The sequence below is a fragment of the Mus musculus genome, chromosome 9 (assembly GCF_000001635.26).
Source record: "Mus musculus strain C57BL/6J chromosome 9, GRCm38.p6 C57BL/6J".
Taxonomy (NCBI): domain Eukaryota; kingdom Metazoa; phylum Chordata; class Mammalia; order Rodentia; family Muridae; genus Mus; species Mus musculus.
In genome coordinates this window covers 50223595-50241888 of record NC_000075.6, presented here as the reverse complement: position 1 = coordinate 50241888, position 18294 = coordinate 50223595, and the positions used below count along the sequence as shown (strand labels likewise).

At 45.3% G+C, this 18294-nt stretch overlaps 2 long non-coding RNA genes across 2 annotated transcripts; both read left to right on the top strand.

Annotated features, from left to right (window-relative positions):
* The first annotated feature begins 572 nt into the window (after window positions 1-572).
* Gm40519 lies at window positions 573-8358 on the top strand. The gene is made up of 3 exons (XR_870728.1): window positions 573-836; window positions 1500-1577; window positions 8098-8358. It is a non-coding gene; the product is annotated as a predicted gene, 40519 (long non-coding RNA).
* Window positions 8359-8706: 348 nt separating this feature from the next.
* Window positions 8707-9366, top strand: 2310003N18Rik (RIKEN cDNA 2310003N18 gene). The gene is made up of 2 exons (NR_131161.1): window positions 8707-8834; window positions 9037-9366. It is a non-coding gene; the product is annotated as an RIKEN cDNA 2310003N18 gene (long non-coding RNA).
* Window positions 9367-18294: the final 8928 nt, after the last annotated feature.

Here is an 18294-nt window from a genome sequence, read left to right as displayed (position 1 = left end):
TGTGTGTGTGTGTGTGTGTGTGAATGTGCATGCGGGTGTCTAATGTGGCCTGAATTTTCTTTCCTCTCAGCTGCTTCTTATGTGGACGATAAAGGTAAAACTCATCAGAAACAAAAGCCCCAAATAGAAAGCAGCTAATGATGTTTATTGAGAAATCCACTGGGGATGGTCCTTGAGGCTCCCCAAGGAGCTGCGTGGCAGCCCCTAGCATGGTGACAGATTTCCCCAGATATGCCGAAACTAGATCCTCACAGTCAGAAGCACAAAGGAATTGTGGCTTTGAATTGGGGCTGATGCAGATGTGTGGCTGTCTTCTAATAACTTTGGATTTAAACTGTTTCTTTTCCCTTAAAGTTAATTGGTTGAGTTTATGATTCAATGAAACATCACTTGTCTGGGTTTTCAGGACTGCTAAGTATTTATCAAATGAGTGATGTGCATTTTGGGGAGATCCATGTACCTGGATTTAAATCCAGGCTTTCTTATATCTGGTCCCTCTGGACAAGTCACTTAACCTTTGTGCCTCTTTTACTTATTTATTTTTATTATATTTTATTTTCTTTGTCCATGAATTGGGGATACCGTTATGGCCATTCCCACATCGTTCTGCTGTGACACTTCCCTGTGCTAGCGTGTGCCAAGTGCTGAGCATGGATGCAGCTTGGCATGGGTTAGTTCTGATCACGATTCCAGTCTTTTCTGCTCAGATCGAGACTCACGTGGCTCCTGTGTGGCTCAGGCTTGCTGGGAAGAGGGCCTCCTATCAACTTTCTGTGCCATTTCTCCAGCCGGATCCAGCTGCATTTGCAGCTAACTGCCTCTGATTTGTTTACAAGGTAACTGTGATTCTCTCTTTTCATCTCCTCTCCCTTCTCTCCGATTTCCATTTCTTTTGTGAAATGGTTAAAGTGCTTGACATAATTAGCTGTTAATTGTTAGCAGCTGTACCCATTATCAGTTTAATGCCTAATTAATTGCAACAATTAATGCTGCCTGTCCTGTCTTAGGAACTGTTGATGAGGGAAGGCTGGTGTCACTGAAGTTATATCTTAATTAATTTACCTCCAATTTTTAGTGTTTAAGAAAGATCTCAAATCAGGGCTGTTTCCCTCATATGGGTTATCAGTGAACAGGGGGCACTCAGTGCAGAGAGCCTGGCCCAGGTCTGTGCTGTGTAGGTCGAGTGTCTCGTGAAGTCGGCCTCTATTGTTAGGAAGCAGAGTCCAGCAGCTCTCGGCCACCATGCTGCACGCCAGGGCCTGCCCCAAATGTACTCTTCTATGAATCTTCCTGAACTTCCTGGTGTTGCAAAAATGGTAAACTAAGACACAGCTAGAGCCCGACAATGTTCAAGCCCACAGTCCATGGTGGATATCATATATGGCATCTAGTACTTATGAGGAAAGACTGTGTGGGTCGGGATTGTATTTTCACTGTCAAAGGATGTTCAATCAACTACTGGAGGGAAAACCGAATAAAGACTTTTTTCTCCCGTCTAGCATCTCCTGTGAGTCAGGTTGGCTGCCCCGTGCCACACACACCTGGTTCCTGGCTCTCATGATAGCTTTGACAGTGAGGTATTATTTTCTTTTCTATCTTCATTTTACAGATGGGGAAACCAAGGCTTATTGAGGTTAAGAAACTGCCAAATAACGGCGTTATAGCTCATATCTGCCTGACTTCTTCTCTATATTAGGATTGTCATTGTATATGCAATCTCATCTTTTATCTACTGAAAGGATGGGTGAATCATACAGCTATGTTCTAAGCTGTGAACATCCCACCTCGTTCTCAAGTATGTAGGAGGGAGGGAAAGGTTTCCCTTTGAGTATGGTATAAATGATACTAAAATTGACTAAAGTGCAAAGGGCAACCACAATACAATGACCCATTTGCCCAGCAAGGTTCAGAAACTCCCCATAGGGCTGGGGGACTTGGGGATGTAAGATGGATAACAAATGACTTTAGGGACATTAACTGAAGAGCATGCAGTGGTCTGGGAGAAAGTCTGTTGGGTCACAGAACAGACAATAAGTTGGACTGTTTCTCTTAGGAATGCAGAAGAGCGGACACTGGCGACTGGCAGAGGTCTATCTGGGTGTGTTGACACTTTAGTCTTTGTTCCTGTGACAGGAGCTGAGGAAAGCTCAGGCAAGGGATGGGAGGTTATTGTCTTCCTTGGCAGAAACTGATTCCAGGTAGAGAAGGAGGGGACAGAGCCCTCAGCAGCTGCTGCTCTCTCCCTGTCTTTAACCTAAAGTATCATCAAACTAGGATTCCACACTTGGGGCAGCAACAGTCCCTGGATTCTCCGGGGACCGGCTGATTTGTAAAGCATTAGGATGTAGCTATACTTCTTTGGGAATCCTGCTGTCAATCAGCATAGCAAGAGGCCAATCTTGATCCAGGAGATGAAATGGGTTTGTCTGTATGAAGGCAGGGGTAGAGGAAAGTACGGGGAACCTGGCCTGGTGACACAGACCTGAAATCCCAGCAAAGTGTGGGGATGGAAACAAAAGGATTGGAAATTCAAGGCCTGCAAAGGCTACTGAACAAGTTCAAGGCCAGCATGGCCAGCTTATAAATAAGTTGACTCAAATGCTTTTTTTAATTAAAACTTTAATGTGAAAAAAAACCTCCCAAATTACACACACACACACACACACACACACACACACACAAAACCCCAAATTAACCAGACTCAAAGTCTATAATATATACCTCAGGGAACTTCTGTACAATTAGCATAGCTATTCTGAAACTGTGGAGCTTCGCATTAAATTGTTTTTAACATCCTTCACTGCACTTTCTTTAGGAAAGTGAACATTTTTTATTTTACCACTTTTGTCGAAGTTTCTGTCTTCTAGCCAAGTTCTGGAATAAGGGACTCCTTTTTTTCTCCTGATGCCCCCTCCATATTTCCTGCATTTATATACTGTCTCAATTTTATATGGACCACAAGGATGTTTCCTATGTGGCTAAGGATCTTGAGATGTAAAGAATATCCTAGGTGATTTGAGTGGAACTCAAAATGCAGTCATACATAACTTCACAAATGGGGACAGAGATACATCACTAAAGAGGAGGAGCATTACCGCCAGACAAAGAGTGTCCAGGACCTTCCAGAAGCAGGGTCAGAGTGGAGATCGTCTTCTCTCAAGTCTGTGGAGAGAGTAGGGCCTGTCAAGGCTTATTTAAGACCAGTGATACCAATTTGAGTTTTCTGGTCTCCAGCATTCTAAGAGAATAAATCTCTCTCTTTCTCTCTTTTGAAGCCGTAAAGTTTGTGGCAATTTATTGGGAGAGCAACAGAGAATTAATGCATCAAATTTACAGTTCCCTTGTTGTAGTTTCTTTATGTTATTGAAAGCAGAAAAGGTAATGAAAAGAATTAGTGATAAGTGCTGGAGATTTCTTTAGGTAAATATGTAATTATATAGCTACTCATCATATAAATATTGTGACCTCAGGGAGTAGGTTGAGGTTTAAGTCTGAATGCATTTTGGAGACATCCCAATTTAAGTTAAACTATACATACACACATACACATACACACACACACACACACACACACACACACACACACACACACACAAATGCATACATACACATATACATGCACTTGTACTCGCATACACACCCATATATACATATAGTGTGTGTGTGTGTGCGCATGCATGCTTGTGTGTGTGTATGTGTGTGTGATAAAATGAGCCTAGATTTAGGCAATCCCTAACTGCTCTGGTGACCTTACAGAGTTGAGAGAGACCAAGTTTCTTCTGTCTAAATGCTCTAGTGATCTTGGATCTTATGATCCAAGATGATGGCCGGAGCCCCCAGGAGTCACAGCTGAGTTCAAGCAAGATGAAAAGGGTGGAAAGAGGGATCCATGCACACACCCACTCACTTGCTCTTTTATTTTACTTTTATTGCAATTGTTCTTCATACAATATATTCTGGTCATGCTTTCCCCTCTCTCATCTCTTCCCAGATCCTTCCTCCCCACCTGTCCAACCCCACACCTCCTTCTTCCTCTTTAGAAAACAAATAGGCAGGCAAACAAAGAAACTAGAATTAAAAAAAAAAGAAAAAGCACAAAAAGCACACACATACACTAAAACCTATGAAAATTACAAAATTAAAAAACATAATATACAGGTAAAATACCATTAAGACAAAAGAAAAAGTTCAAACAAAGCAATATGAGGCCAAATGTACACGAACACCATCGAGTTTGCCTTGTGTTTACCATCACCTGCTGGGCATGGGCCTAGCCTTAATCATGGTTATCTATCCTGTGAGAGTCCACTGGAGGAAGTCCTTTAGGAGTGGTTGTTACTTGGAGTTAGCTCTTGGTTAGGTAGGGAGGAGAAGTTACATCCACTTCTCCCACTCGGCACTGGGACCTCATCTGGCTTGTACAAGTCTTGTGTGTGCTGCCTCAGTCTCTGAGAGTCAGTCATGCTATGTCTGGAAGACGCTGCTTCCTTGTGCCATCCATCCCCTCTGGCTCTTACAGTCCTTCTGTCTCTTCCTCTACATAGTTCCCTGAGCCCTGAGGGGAGGGGCTTGATGAAGACATTCCATTTAGGACTGAGTGTTCCAAGGTCTCTCATTCTATACATTGTCCAGTCCTGGGTCTCAGTTTTATTTCTCATCTACAACAGGAGAAAGCATCTCTGGTGATGACTGACAGAGACCAATGGGTATAGCAGAACACAATTAGGTATCATTTTACCGCTATGTTCCTTTAGTACAGTGGCTCTCAACCTTCCTAACACTCCAACCCTTAATACAGTTCCTTGTGTTGTGGAGACCCCCAGTTATGAACTTATACTTATTGTTATTTCACAACTGTAATTTTGCTACAGTTATGAATCGTAATGTAAATATCTGTGTTTGCCAACGGTCTTAGGTAACCCTAGTGAAAGGGTTATCCAATCCCCAAAAGGGTCGCAACCCACACATTGAGAACCGATGCTTTAGTGGACCAATGGTAAGCAAAGCTTCCTGGGAACTGCTCATACATTTCTGCTTAGGGCTCCAAGGTTAGAAACTTGCGAAGGATGGTTACAAAACACTGTTTTACATGTGTGACTACTTGGCCAGCTAAAACTTCAGGTCCAGTTAATAAAAAGTCGAGGCGAGAACTACTTATACGCAGCTACCTCTACTGTCTTGCTCAAGTCGCTTACAGTTAAGTAAGCAGGGCCGATGGGGAAAGGTCAGATTACACCTTGCAGGTGTCTGTATTTTCTCTTCTGTCTGTAAAAAAGTCTAACCTGGAACAGATTTTGCTTGGGTAAGGCAGTGTGAGCCTGATGTTTGTTTATAAACTGGAAATGACCCAGGAAAGTGTGAGGAGAACACCCTGGCTCTGAAGCCCACAGAGAACAGGAAAGGAAATGAGTTCTTCTGATGTTTCCTAATTTATGTATTTTGCAAAGGATAAAATGATGTTTCCACATAAAATCAGGGCAGATCCTGTGACCATGGAATTGAACCACCTCCATGAGAAGACAGAAGGGAAGTGGGGTGGAATTCAAGGTAATATTAAGCCAGTTTAGCTTAATATCAGCAAAAAAATATCTGGACAGCTACCTCCAGATAAAGCTTCCTTCCTGGGCTGGGAGCTATGAGGCTGGAGAGTGGGTCCTGGCAGCAGACAGGGCCTGATGACTTCCTTCTGATCATGTGACTCAGCAGGGAGCCAGGGGAGGCCCCTAGGAGCTTGTGAGAGATCACAGTGGAAGATGAAGCGCTGTGGGGTTCTGTGTCTAATTAAGAGCCAAATGAATGAGGCTGTCAGGGACTGAGAACTTTCCATACCCCTGGGGAACAAAGAGGTGATTGTTGCTGGGGCAAGGCCTGGGGGTCAGTGCCAGCATCCCAAGGATGGGATGCAGGGAGTGGGCTTAAAATATGGACAACCCTGTTTGGGCAGGGACCAGGAAAACAGAAAGCAGGGCCTCATTTTATTCAACTATAATGCCAGCTCAGAGTGGGAATTCAGCCAGTTCCCATCTTCTGAGGTAGCCCTGGAGATCTGAGGTCCCTAGGGTCAAAGGCAAGGGTCAGAGGGTAGAAAGAAGTCAGCATCTCCTTTGCGGAAGTGTATATGGAATGAAACACTGAAGTTGTCTACGGACTTTTGTCGACACTTCTCTGTGAGCCTCTGATGCAATGCATGATGATGGCTGAGCTCCAGTGGCTGTTCGGATTCCACAGGCTCTGTAGCGAGGTGCTCCAAAGTGACACATACAGAAGGAACACCTCTCAAGCCAGAAGGGGAGTGAATGACTCAGCTTCTGAAAAGCAATAGCTCGATTTCTACTGAAATCAACAAGAACATATAGAAAATACCAAACATGCCAAGTGACTGTCATGGCAATCCGTGATACCGTGGGGATGCCAGGCTAACCTGAGCAGAAACTCACATTCTTGTGACCTGAATAAATAGGTATGGATGGCTTGGAGCAGGAGACATAGCTTAGTGGATAAAGTCTCAAACAAACAAACAAACAAACAAACAAGTCAGGTGTGGTGGCATGTGAATATAAATCTCAGCTCTGGGGTGGAGACAGGCAGACTCCCAGCTTCCCTGGCCCCCCAGCCTGTCTTCTTCTGTGAGTTCCAGGCCAGTGTTCCAAAACAAATACAAACAAACAAACAAACAACCCCCCCCCCCCGCCACCAATAACAAAATGAAAAATACTTCAGGAACAATGATAACTGAGGTTGACTTCTGGCCTCTGCACATATGCATACAGGTACACATGCAAACCCACATACACATAGATGTGGATATGCATACATGAAAAATAAAAGAAGATGTGTGTGGCTTACGTTGTCTGTCTCTCTCTATCTCTCCTTCCCACCATCCTCTTTCCTTGGCTTTGGTTCGTACTGGTCATGGCTGGTTATCTTACCCCAGCTGAGCAGAATCTGCAGATGTGCCTCATGGAACTCCAGCTTGCAGCTCACATTCTAGCCGCTGTGCTTGCGTATCTGCTCTGTTCTTCAGCCAGACACCAGCTGCCTCTGAGACAATTCATAGGGTTTCCGGAAACAGGAATGTCCTTAGCAGGGAGCTTGTAAGCCAGGCCCAGCATGGCTCTCAAGGCCTGCCATGTCTTCCTTCTTTAGCTACCCGGGAGTCTGGGAAGGGTAATTTGTGTGTGTACAGCCAGGCATCATGCCAGTGTTTCTGATGGAGGTGCCAGTGCCCTTTAAGCAGTGGTTGCTCTCAAGCCCTGGCCACGAGTTCAGTCTGGAGCATCCAGCCTGCTCTCGGTCCACCTACAGTGCTCCTGCCTTGTTTGGCTCTGAAGCTCATACCAGTGGCTGTCAACCTATGGATCATGACCCCTGTGGGAAATTGAATGACCTTTTAACGGCTTGCCTAAGACCATCGGAAAGGAAATATCAGTTATTTACATTATAATTCATTACAGTAGCAAAATTAGTTATGAAGTTGCAATGAAAATAATTTTGGGGTTGGGGTTTATCACACCATGAGGAACTGTATTAAATGGGTGAAGCATTAGGAAGGCTGAGAACCACTGCTGTAGATCCAAGTCCCTTTGCTTGGCGTTCACTGCCTGAGGAAGGCCTTTGGTCTCAGCATCCCTTGGGAATCTTCCAAGTAAAGGAAGCTGAGACCTCTTTCAGCAAAAGCCACTTCACAGCACAGACGTGGAGCAGGTTGTCTGCCATTTTGAGCAGGTCTTTCAGGACCATTACCTTTTCTGACTGTCTTAAAACAAAAACAAAAACAAAAAAACTCATTGGAGATTCTTCCACCTACCCATCAGGGCCTGGACAAAGGAATTAAAAGACTCTGTAAAGATTCATTGAGCAAGAGAAATTTCAGTCAGACTTGACTTTGAAATAGTCACTTTGTCATCCTCAACTGCAAGAATCTAGATTCCTAGCGATGGGCATCAGAGGTAGATTCTAGGAAACTGAGCTTGAACGGTTACTGAAAGAAAGCTGGTTGTCTCATAACACCGGTGGAAGGCCGGCTGTCTCACGGCTCCAGCAGATCCTGGAGAAACAGCCTGGAGGCTATGCATTCATACTAATGTCCCCTTACAGGCTGCAGGACTGACCTAATGAGAACACTGCTGTGGCCGCTGCCACTGCCAGCTGGATGCCACAATTCATGTCACTGCCAGGAACCTGATCATCACCACTGCTGCTGCCTTCAGAACCAATGCCACATCTGGTCGGCAACACCACCCTGTCATCTGCAGCCCCTCCGCCACCTGCTTTCATTGTAGCTACAAAGGAGGCAAGATAACTGGCTGCTTGTGTTTCTGGTACAGGAGGAAAAAAATCTATAGTATAGAGATGAGGTTTGGAGGGTCCTGCCACTTCAGGAGGTGCCAAGCAGACAGACAAATTGACAGCTGCTGGCTACATCAGCACTTTCACAAAGAAGGGTTTTTCATTTCCTACAGGTGTTGGGACCCATTTTGGCCCTGGTTTGGGCCTCAGTCACTTCCCTGATATGGAAGTGACTCAGCAAGACCTGTTTGCCATGCCTCTGCCCCGCCTTGCTGATGTAGAGCTTTGCCATTGGCCCTGTGAGTCACTCCATACCCTCCATCACCCTTCCCTGGCTCCTATGTCATCTTACCCCACCCAAAATCTCCCTCCCTATGTTCAGAACTTATATAAGCGAGAGGCTGATGCTATAAAGTTGAGTACCTGCTTTGACAAGACTCCTGGCTTGGTGTGTTTCTTTTGAGCCATCAACACTCACCATCCTGTTCAGCCTCGGAGAGACCCTGGAGGGACCAGGACCACTCTTGTCTCGCCTGGACCTGCAGGCAAGAAGCCAGCATACAGGGATGGTGCTGAAGAGATTTAATGCTGGAATTGTGTCCTCAGAGGGACATTATGGAGGAAGTGAAGTCTTCAGAGACAAGGCTCAGTGGGGAATGCTAGTTCCTTGTAGAGCTGTGGGGGTTGTCGGGTCTGCCAGGACTTGGAAGGGACAGTGACTGATGTTTTTCTTATCTGTATCTCCAGGAACAGTTGATGCCCTGGCCCCTTCATCTCTGGATTCTGAGGCTCAACTAACAAGGTATCCAGAATACATCTTCTCTAATGTCTGAAGAAAAATGCTGGCCACTAATCGTTTGCCTCGAAGGAGTCTGAGGAGTGAGTTGCCTCGAAGACAGTTGAGGGAGTCTGAATGTAGGTCTTAATTCGTTAATGTCATCTCTTTTAAAACCACTTTCTGCCTGGTGTTCCAAGTAAGATGTGGCTCATTCATATAGATCCTTGCTTGCTTGGAGTCTGGCCTGCTGGATACCTAATACAGGTTTCCAAAAATAAAGCTGACATTTATTGAATACCATGTGGTGTGTCAGGCATTGTACAGAGGCTTTACATAAATTATCCAAGTAATCCTCATGAGAACTCCAGGAAATAGGAGCTGTTATTACCTGTGTTTTACAGTTGAGAGAGTTGAGTTAAAGAGGATGCACACGTCTCCACCCATGCTTAGTCCATAGGCAGCAGAACTGGCATTTGAACCAAAGCCTAGCCTCAAGGCCCTGTTGCTAAGCAACCTCTCCAGGATCTGGTGGTCCCCACACCTGAGGTTTGAATTCACTTTTGCTCTCTAGGGCTTAGTCTTAATCAAAGATAGAAGATTCTCTGACATGTAGAGATATGTCAGGTCTCACCAACCAACAAATAAACTCTGAGCTGACACAGTGGCTGCCCCTCCCTACGTTACACAGCTCATCGTCCTTAGATGATCCAGTCTGGTGCTCATAACTTCGGAGAAAAAGAAAACTTGAATGCCAAAATGCTGAGACCCCAAGGTAACCTTTTCACCCTCTGCAGGACGGTGCTCAAGGAAGGAGGAGAGTCTAGACATCTGGGGCTCGAAGAGCAGAAGGAATCTGAAAGGAGATAAACAGAGAGAAGGGTTGTTGGTGTGTTGTTCAGCTTTCTAACACTATAACACCTTACAGAAATGAAAGATTTATCTTGGTTCATAGATTTTCTTTTTCTTTTCTTTTTTTGGAGGTGCTTCTCTATGACTTATTAGCCTTCGGTTGTAAGGACCTACGGTGAAGCAGCACTTTATAGTAGGGGTGGGCAACAGGGAAAGTGCTCAGCCACTGGCCATGATAGCAAGAAACCGGGGAGGTGACCATCTAGGATCTCATTCCCCCTGTTTGAAGACACAGTTTTCTGATGACCTGAAGACCTTTCATTTGCTCAACATGATGTCTTAGGGAAGCTTCAACTTTACACTCAGTAGACTTCTGCTAAGTATTTAGAATATACCAAGGTGTGTTAAAAACAGGAGTGAGAGGTGAGTTAGATGATCTCTAACCTCTAGTGAGTGTAGCTGAGTGGAGAAGACAATGATTTTACACTTACAATGTAGTTTGAAAGAACCCACTGAGGAGTCACTATGGGAGACAGAGAGAAGTCATGAACCCCCAGTTGGAGAAAGGAGACATCTAAGCTAAAGCATTGAAGTGGGAGTTGTCTATGGGAGAGGAGATGTCACCAGCTGACTGTCTCCTCAGGTCTATATGTTAAACTTGAAGGTGAGGACTTTACAACAGGTATGAAGCCACAATCATAGAGCCCTCTTACACAAGAGTCTTTGTGAAAGAGGCCTTGAGGACTTAAGAAGTCCTTCTTCATGGAAGCACCCAGCAAGAAGCTTTGCAAAAACTAAGAACCAGTTCCCAGCAGGCTTTTCTTCGGGAACATTTCAGTCCAGAACTTTCCAGCCATCGAGGCAACTGTGAGAAACATGAGTTTGGTTTTACAGCTCACCTAGTTGATTTTGTAATGGTGTCTGAACTAATGAATACAGGAAGCTGAGGGAAAGGAAGCGCCCTCAGATACAGAAGAGAACGCCTGGCTTATTAATGGATATGAAATCAGCTCCCCATGAGGGTGGGAAGTCTGGAGGGAAGAGGGATGAGATGAGTTTGGCAAGGTAATTAGGTACCAATTCTTGTAGGGCCAGGCAAGCCAGGAACAGGGTTTACACTGTCTTGACCAGTATGAGTCAAACAGCTGGCCCCGGGCAGCACAGCTTCTATGTAGAGCTGCTTCTGGGACTGGGGAGGCCAGCTACCATAAAGCAGTTGTGATCTCTCCCTAGGTCATTTTTGAGAATGCTAAAGGAACCCAGTCACAAGCCAAGGTAATGTTTCTCAGAAAGTCCCCTTTGTCATCCCTGTCTCACTCCCACAGATCCTATGACAGTGTGTATTGATCAATTCACGGGAAAAGTGATGTGAACAGAGGCTCACGGGATCCTAACTTGAATTTCCCCTGGGAGCCATCACTCATTTGCTAATTCAGCATTCATGGAAACACTACAGAATACAACTTCCACATTTACCAAGGTCTGAAAGTAGCAAGCATTCAATCGATAGGAACTCTGACTTTTTGGAACTCTCTCCAGGCTCAAATGTGGTGGCGGTGTCCTTAATAAAAGGGGTCCTTGCCTGCAAAATTGCCTAGGTCTCAGAGGCCAGTTTTGCTGTGCTCAGTTCTGCATATCCCAGTGTAAACCCACAGAGCTTTTTGTCCAGAGGGCAAAGGCGAAAAGGCGGGACAGGGAAGCACCAGGGCTTGAGGAACAATGTCAGCTTGGTGGTCTGTAATGGAGGGGAAGAAAGCAGGTTCTGGGAGGTAGCCAGCTCGCTCAGGGTCCCATGGTTACACTTTTCAATTCCACCACTCAGAGAAAAAACAGAGAGAAAATGTTTGAGGAGAAAAGGATGGGGGAGGGAAAAGAAGGATGCCTTGTTAGGGGTAGAGATTAGGGGAGGGAACATGGAAGCTGGCCAGCCTCGTTTTACCCATCTGCCCTTTGCAAACCATTATGGATCCTTTCCAGGGAGGTCCCGGTGCCTCTTCTTTCCTTCATTTCTTCAAGATTTTTGAAGGAACAGCAATGGAACTGTTTCTTCTTCTTCTTCTTCTTCTTCTTCTTCTTCTTCTTCTTCTTCTTCTTCTTCTTCTTCTTCTTCTTCTTCTTCTTCTTCTTCTTCTTCTTCTTCTTCGCAAAGCAGAAACAAAAATAACACCACCAACAAGCCCAAGCTCAAGCCCATGTGTGCCCCTAATCAGTTTTTCCTGCAATGTTGTGTGGAAAAACTAGGTATCCAGAAACTAGTTCTCATCTTCAGCAGACAAGGAGGAAACAAATGGCCTTTGTGAGAGGCTTCCTAAGGGCATTCTGCACTGGAGATGCCCTGCAGAGGGCTAGGGAGGGAAGCCTTGGGGTGATTTGATCAGATCAGCCATGAGGAGGTTGGAATAACAAACCTCTCCCCCTGTCTCGCTGCATCCAAGGGCCATATCCTGAGATCACTTTCCCAAGGCTGTGATGATCTGGAGAAACTCTGAGAGGTCCTCTGGGTAGAACTTTCTGGAGAGGAAAAGATGATGCCATGAAGACTGTCTGCTGCAGCTTCTCAGGCTGCAAGCCAGCCCTTACCTGGGGCTAGCAGTTGGCTGCCAGCTTACAACACATCACACACAGATGAATGTAGGTGTTGATGTGGCCTGAGATCATGCAGTGACCATTCTGGATACTTCTCTCTGTTCTGTATCCTCTTCTCAGACCAGGAAAAAGCCAGGTCAGACAAACAGAGCTTCCCAGAGTTCATCTGAGTGTGGTAAGATGGAGCATATGTCTTTCAGAACAATAGATTCTGCAGGAATGATGTAGTAACCCATATGAAGTACAGGGTGAGGATATCACTAGGCAAACTAGATCATTTTACACAATCAACAGATGTACACACAATGCCTTTTAAAGAGGGTGGGTCCAGTTAGCCACAAGAGGAAAGACATTCATGGCAGGGGCTAGAGTGAATGGCTCAGTGTGACGGTTAGACTTGTCAATTCAGACTATAGAATCACCTAGAGGCATTCCTCTGAGCTTGCTCATGGAGAATTATCTTGTCTACGTTGGTTGATGTTGGAGGACCCATCTTCATTGTGGATGGGACCATTTTCTGTGAAGAAGATGGTGAGCTGAAGTCATGAAGAAAGCGAGCACTATCACACTTTTATCGCTCTGTTGGATTGTGGACATGATGTCAGCAGTTGTTCCAACCTTCCACTGTCTCATCTTCTGGCTCTGATGTGCTGCACCTTCACCTGGGAGTTAGAATAAGCCCTTTCTCTGTTAAACTTCAATTGTCAGAGTATTTTATCCCAGCAACAAAAGAAACTAAGACTCTCAGGGAGGTTGAAAGCTGGCCCTCTTTCCTCTTTCTCTATTCTCTTGAGGTGCCCCTCAAGCCTAGCTGCTCTTTCTATGGCCACAGGGTACCTAGCCTACAGCCATTTTTATTACATAACCTTTACATGAGCCGTAGCCAGCCTCTTCTCTGCCCACTCCTGGGGCTTTCTCTCTCCATGACACCAGTGCAGGTTCCTATAGGCAAACCTAATCCCATACCTAGTCACCTGCCACTGAATCTTTCTTTTAGACTGGAAGTGGGGTTTTCTGGATTCTGGATCTTTAGTTTGGGGTGGCACTAACCCCTCTTAGGTTTTTGAATGCTAGACTCTTGAATAGCTTTACACACTGACAAATCTTATCATATAGAGACAATTTAATTGTCTTAGATGAGGGAGTCTACCCTGGCTATGAATTACGGAACCTTTTAGATATAATTCCGTATTCATCTTCTGGACTATCCAGATGTGAGTACAGGAATGTTGGGCTTTGAGAGCAAGGGATTCTTCACTGTTTACTAAAGACACATTTCCCCTGAAATAACTCTGTGAAGCCAGTTTCTATTGGTTGAATCCTTATGAATTAGCACGTAGTGATGGGGGAAACTCAAGTTAGGATCCTGTGAGCTACTTACTGGTCATATCACTTGTGCTATAAGCTGACCAATACACAATGTCTTCATGTTACATGTGTTTTCTCGCAGAATCGATAGATTTTCACCTCTGTGACAAGCTCCCAAGATATCACCTTGAATCACAATTTCAGAGATTTCATGGTTATTTGTGTTTGTGATAGTGTAATATATCATGGTGGAGAGGAGGAGACAAAGAGGCCAGGGTCCTAATACTATCTTCTGGAACATTCCCTGAAATGACCTAACTTCTCTCCTCAGGTCCCACCACTTACAGGTTCTACCACCTCCTGATAGTGTTGCTGACTGGGACAAATCCTTTAGCATATGGGTCTTGGGGGGACATTTAAGATCCAAACCACAGTACTACCTCATTTAGTATCCTACTGCTGATTCATTCTAATCAAAGTCAGAGCCAATGGCACAACACTGCAGGCGGGATGGAGTAAGCCCAGCACACTATTTCTCTGTAAGCACATCTCAGCCTTGGGAATAGAAAAGTTTCCTTCAGAGCTACCCTTGGGGCTCATTTTAGACAGAAAAACATCCTCCCGAAAGACACAAAAATACATGCGCTGAGTAGACCACAAAAACCGGGTTCGCCGTAAGAGGGCTGAAGCCAGAAACAGTATTACCTTCCAGCTGGCTCTCAGGTAGAAATATACACGGCTCTGTGGCGTGCACAGCTCTGCGCATGCCCAGAGCACCGACTGTGGGGTTCAGGTAGTTTAGTGATTATCAAATTTGAAGCTGACAAGGAATGCAGTTGTATTTTCTGCCCCAGGGGATGTCTGAGGAGGTGAGGAATGATGCCACCCTTCTTGGAGGGCCTGCATCTGACCATCTTGGAACTGCTCAGCATCTAAGGCCTGCAGACAGCGCTTTGTTCCCATAGCTTGAGTTCCAGATGAAACATTTCCAAGGGTCCAGCTCCTTGGTAGGTGGAGGAGCGACCTTCAGCAAGGTTCACCTCAATACTTAAGGAACAGACCATCGGTGGCAGCTATGTTTGTATTGTGAGAAGAACGGCCCCTTGTACTTTGGTTCTTTTTGAACAGTTGCTAATAATTTTGCACTCAATTTCCATTTAAATGGAAACATTAACCTCTGGGGCCTGCCGAGGAGCCCAGAAGGGGCTCATAAGTACAGCTCTTATCTCCCTGGCTCAGAGTGTCCTGGGAATCAATGCAAACATATTTCTAAATCACTCTTCTCCCAGATAGACTTGGGGGGTGGGGTAGTGTTTCTCATTTCTGTCTCCATAGACCCTGTCTTTATCCTAAAGAGTAAAGTTCACTTTCTCATTTTCTCAACTACTTCAGTGTCAGGAAGTTCTTCCTTAAGTCTAACCTGCAGGCTTTCTGGTGGTATATATGCCTTCTTTTTCCTGGCTCATTTGCCAAGGAAGAAAATGGAATCTACAACCTGACTAGAGAGCTGAGCCTCCAGTGAATATGTGGAATAAAGCCCGGGATCATCAAAAATAACACCTTTGTTGGATAACAAGAAGAAGCCACGTGATACTGTGTAAAACAACAAACAGTTGTCACATCTTTATTCCTCCATTTTATCCTACAATGCCTTTGATGACGAATAAATTCCACTTAAACCAGATTTTGTTGTGAGGAACCTGGGTATGGTGGTCTATCTTCATCGTCAGCTTGACAGGACTTAGCATCACTAGACACACACTTCTGGGTGGATGTTTGAGGGTGTTTCTAGAGAGTTTTAACTGAGGAGAAAAGGACCACTCTGGTATTGTCTAGCACTATTCTGTGGACGGGGACCTAGGGCTAAATGCAAAGGAGAGAGTCAGCCAAGTGTCAGCCCCATTTCTCTCTGCTTCCTGACCTCAGATGCAATGTGATCAGCCACCTCATGTGCCTGCTGCCATCTCTTCGCCACCACCATAGACCCCTGGCTCAAAACAGAAGCCAAAACAAACCCTTTCTTGCTTGATTTGCTTTCTGCAGGGCAATGAGAAAAATAACTGATGTACTGAGGAATAAGGTTACCCCAAATCAATTAGGAACTGGTATGAACCGAACCCTGGAGCTGTTGATCTTCTCTTTACAATAGGAAGTACCAGGAGCTTCAGTGTTGGTGATGTTGGTGGTGATGGTGATGATGATGGTGGTAATGGTGATGATGTAGTTATGGTGATGGTGGTGGTTGAAATGGTGGTGATGATGATTATGGTGGTGATGGCAATAATGATGTCACTTAAAATTTAGCTATTTACAATGGACCTAAATCTTCTAGTTCTTTTATGGTTTGTTTGTTTTGTTTTGTTTTTTCAAGACAGGGTTTCTCTGTGTAGCCCAGGCTGTCCTGGAACTCACTCTGTAGACCGGTCTGGCCTGGAACTCAGAAATCCACCTGCCTCTGCCTCCCAAGTGCTGGGATCAAAGGCGTGCGCCACCACTGCCTGGAAATCTTCTAGTTCTTATGTGAAGATTTCAATACTGATTGGCCTTTTGGAGGCCCTCAAAGATGACAGAAAAGGCAGGCTGGCTCACTTTGCTTCTTAAGTTCTAGGCTCTCCCTTACTTTTGCACTACTTAATTGGAGATGAATCTCCATCCGGGCTGAGTACAAGCTGAAATGGACGGCTTTGACATAACATGTGCCTTATACAGGCATGTAGGTGGAAGTCGGGGCTGGACAAACACACCCTGTGGGGAGGGTGGAGACCAGTGGGGCTGTGCCCAACCAGAAGGGTTCTCCTACTCATTGGCTAATTTGAGTGTCTTCCTCTCTTTGCATGAAGGTTCTTTGTAGTCTAAGGCTGAGCAGACTCACGGTCACCAGACATTTACAAGCATATAACTGGGGTGCAAAACCAGCTAGCTTCCACTGTTAGGTCAACAGTGCCTTCATCTTTCCCAGAGTCCCCGTCCTGCAAAGGGAGAGGTGTGTATGTGTGTGTGTGGGGGGGGGGGTAGGATGGGGTGATGGTGAGGGTGGGGTGTGGTGTGAGTGTGTAGATGAGGGAGATGATTGAAGACATAGTCCGGGATGCTCTTACCATCTGTGCAGCAGCATGACCGCCCTGTTTCCAGCATCTTGGTCACCTTCACCCACCTCCTCATTCTTCTTCCAACAATGAAGGAAACAAGGGGTTCTTTGGTCAGCTTTTCCTTCTGCAGGAGTGCAGGATGCTTCTCTCTCTCCCTCCACTTTCTGTCTGGGTTCTAAAAATAGTTCCAATTAGAGAAGTCTGCCTGCCATCCCTGTCCTTTATTTTTCTCATCTTCATTTAAATTCTGTTGGTTCTATCTCTTGTAATTTCTGGCTAAGTTAGAGGAGCCTCTGCAGATGGTGGGAAAATATGTGACTCTCTCTCTCTCTCTCTCTCTCTCTCTCTCTCTCTGTGTGTGTGTGTGTGTGTGCAATTTTACACATTAATAGATGCATCTGTGGATCCATGTTTACATGTGGGTATGTTCTGAGCATGTATACATGCATACCCATGTAAGCGTATGTAGGTTTCTTTGAGATTACATGTGTGTGTGCAGATATGTCTGTGTGTGTGATGTGTATATCTGCATATCTGCATATCTGCATACTTTGTGTTGTGTAGTACACCTACTAACTTCCAGGGAGCTTTGAGGACTGAGAATAAGAGCATGGGCCAGGTGTCTGCACCTTTGCACTAGCTGGTCCACCCAGCATCTCTGAATGCAGAGGCCTCTGCTTCTAAGAGGGGGTGACTGTGTCAGATTTGCTCTCCTGCCTTTGTGGGCTTCTACTGTCAGGAACCATCTGATGAGCACAGCGGTAGGCCCTTTGCAACCCTGCTTTCTGTTGCGCATGGCCAGTGGTAGGGAAGCAGGGCTGATGGAAAGAAGGCTCAAGGTTTAATTTGCATCCTGCCTCATTCACTGCACCATGGCTGCCACATTCCTTGACAGTGATGTTTTCATGGTGTCCCTCTCTAACTGCTGCTGTTTCTGGGCTTTGGTCACTGTCCTTCCCTCTATCTATCTGGGCCACTGCATTGACTCGCACACTTGGTTAACCTTCCTCTGTTCAGCTGAATGCAAGTGTGCCATGTGTTTTCTGTTGGCATCCTGGCTGATGCAGGGATACCCAGTCATTTCATCTCCAATTTTTATGAAAAAAAAAATGCCTTCCTCCTCTTCTGGAGCAAGTATCATAGCATCTTCAGAATAAATGGTGATTAGGATTATTTTGCCCAAATAACTCCTTTTAGGTCTTAGGTGGAGAAGTCCCTTTTATTACACCATAAGATTAAAGGGGCCTTTAGAAGGGGCTTCATCATAATAGTCATTTTACGTTGTCATGAATAGATCATGGTGCTCAGACGTTTTGTCAAATACTAACTTCAGTGTTGTGAAGGCAGCTTTCAGATGTGACATTTAAGCTATTCACCTGTGGGACTGGGCTCTCT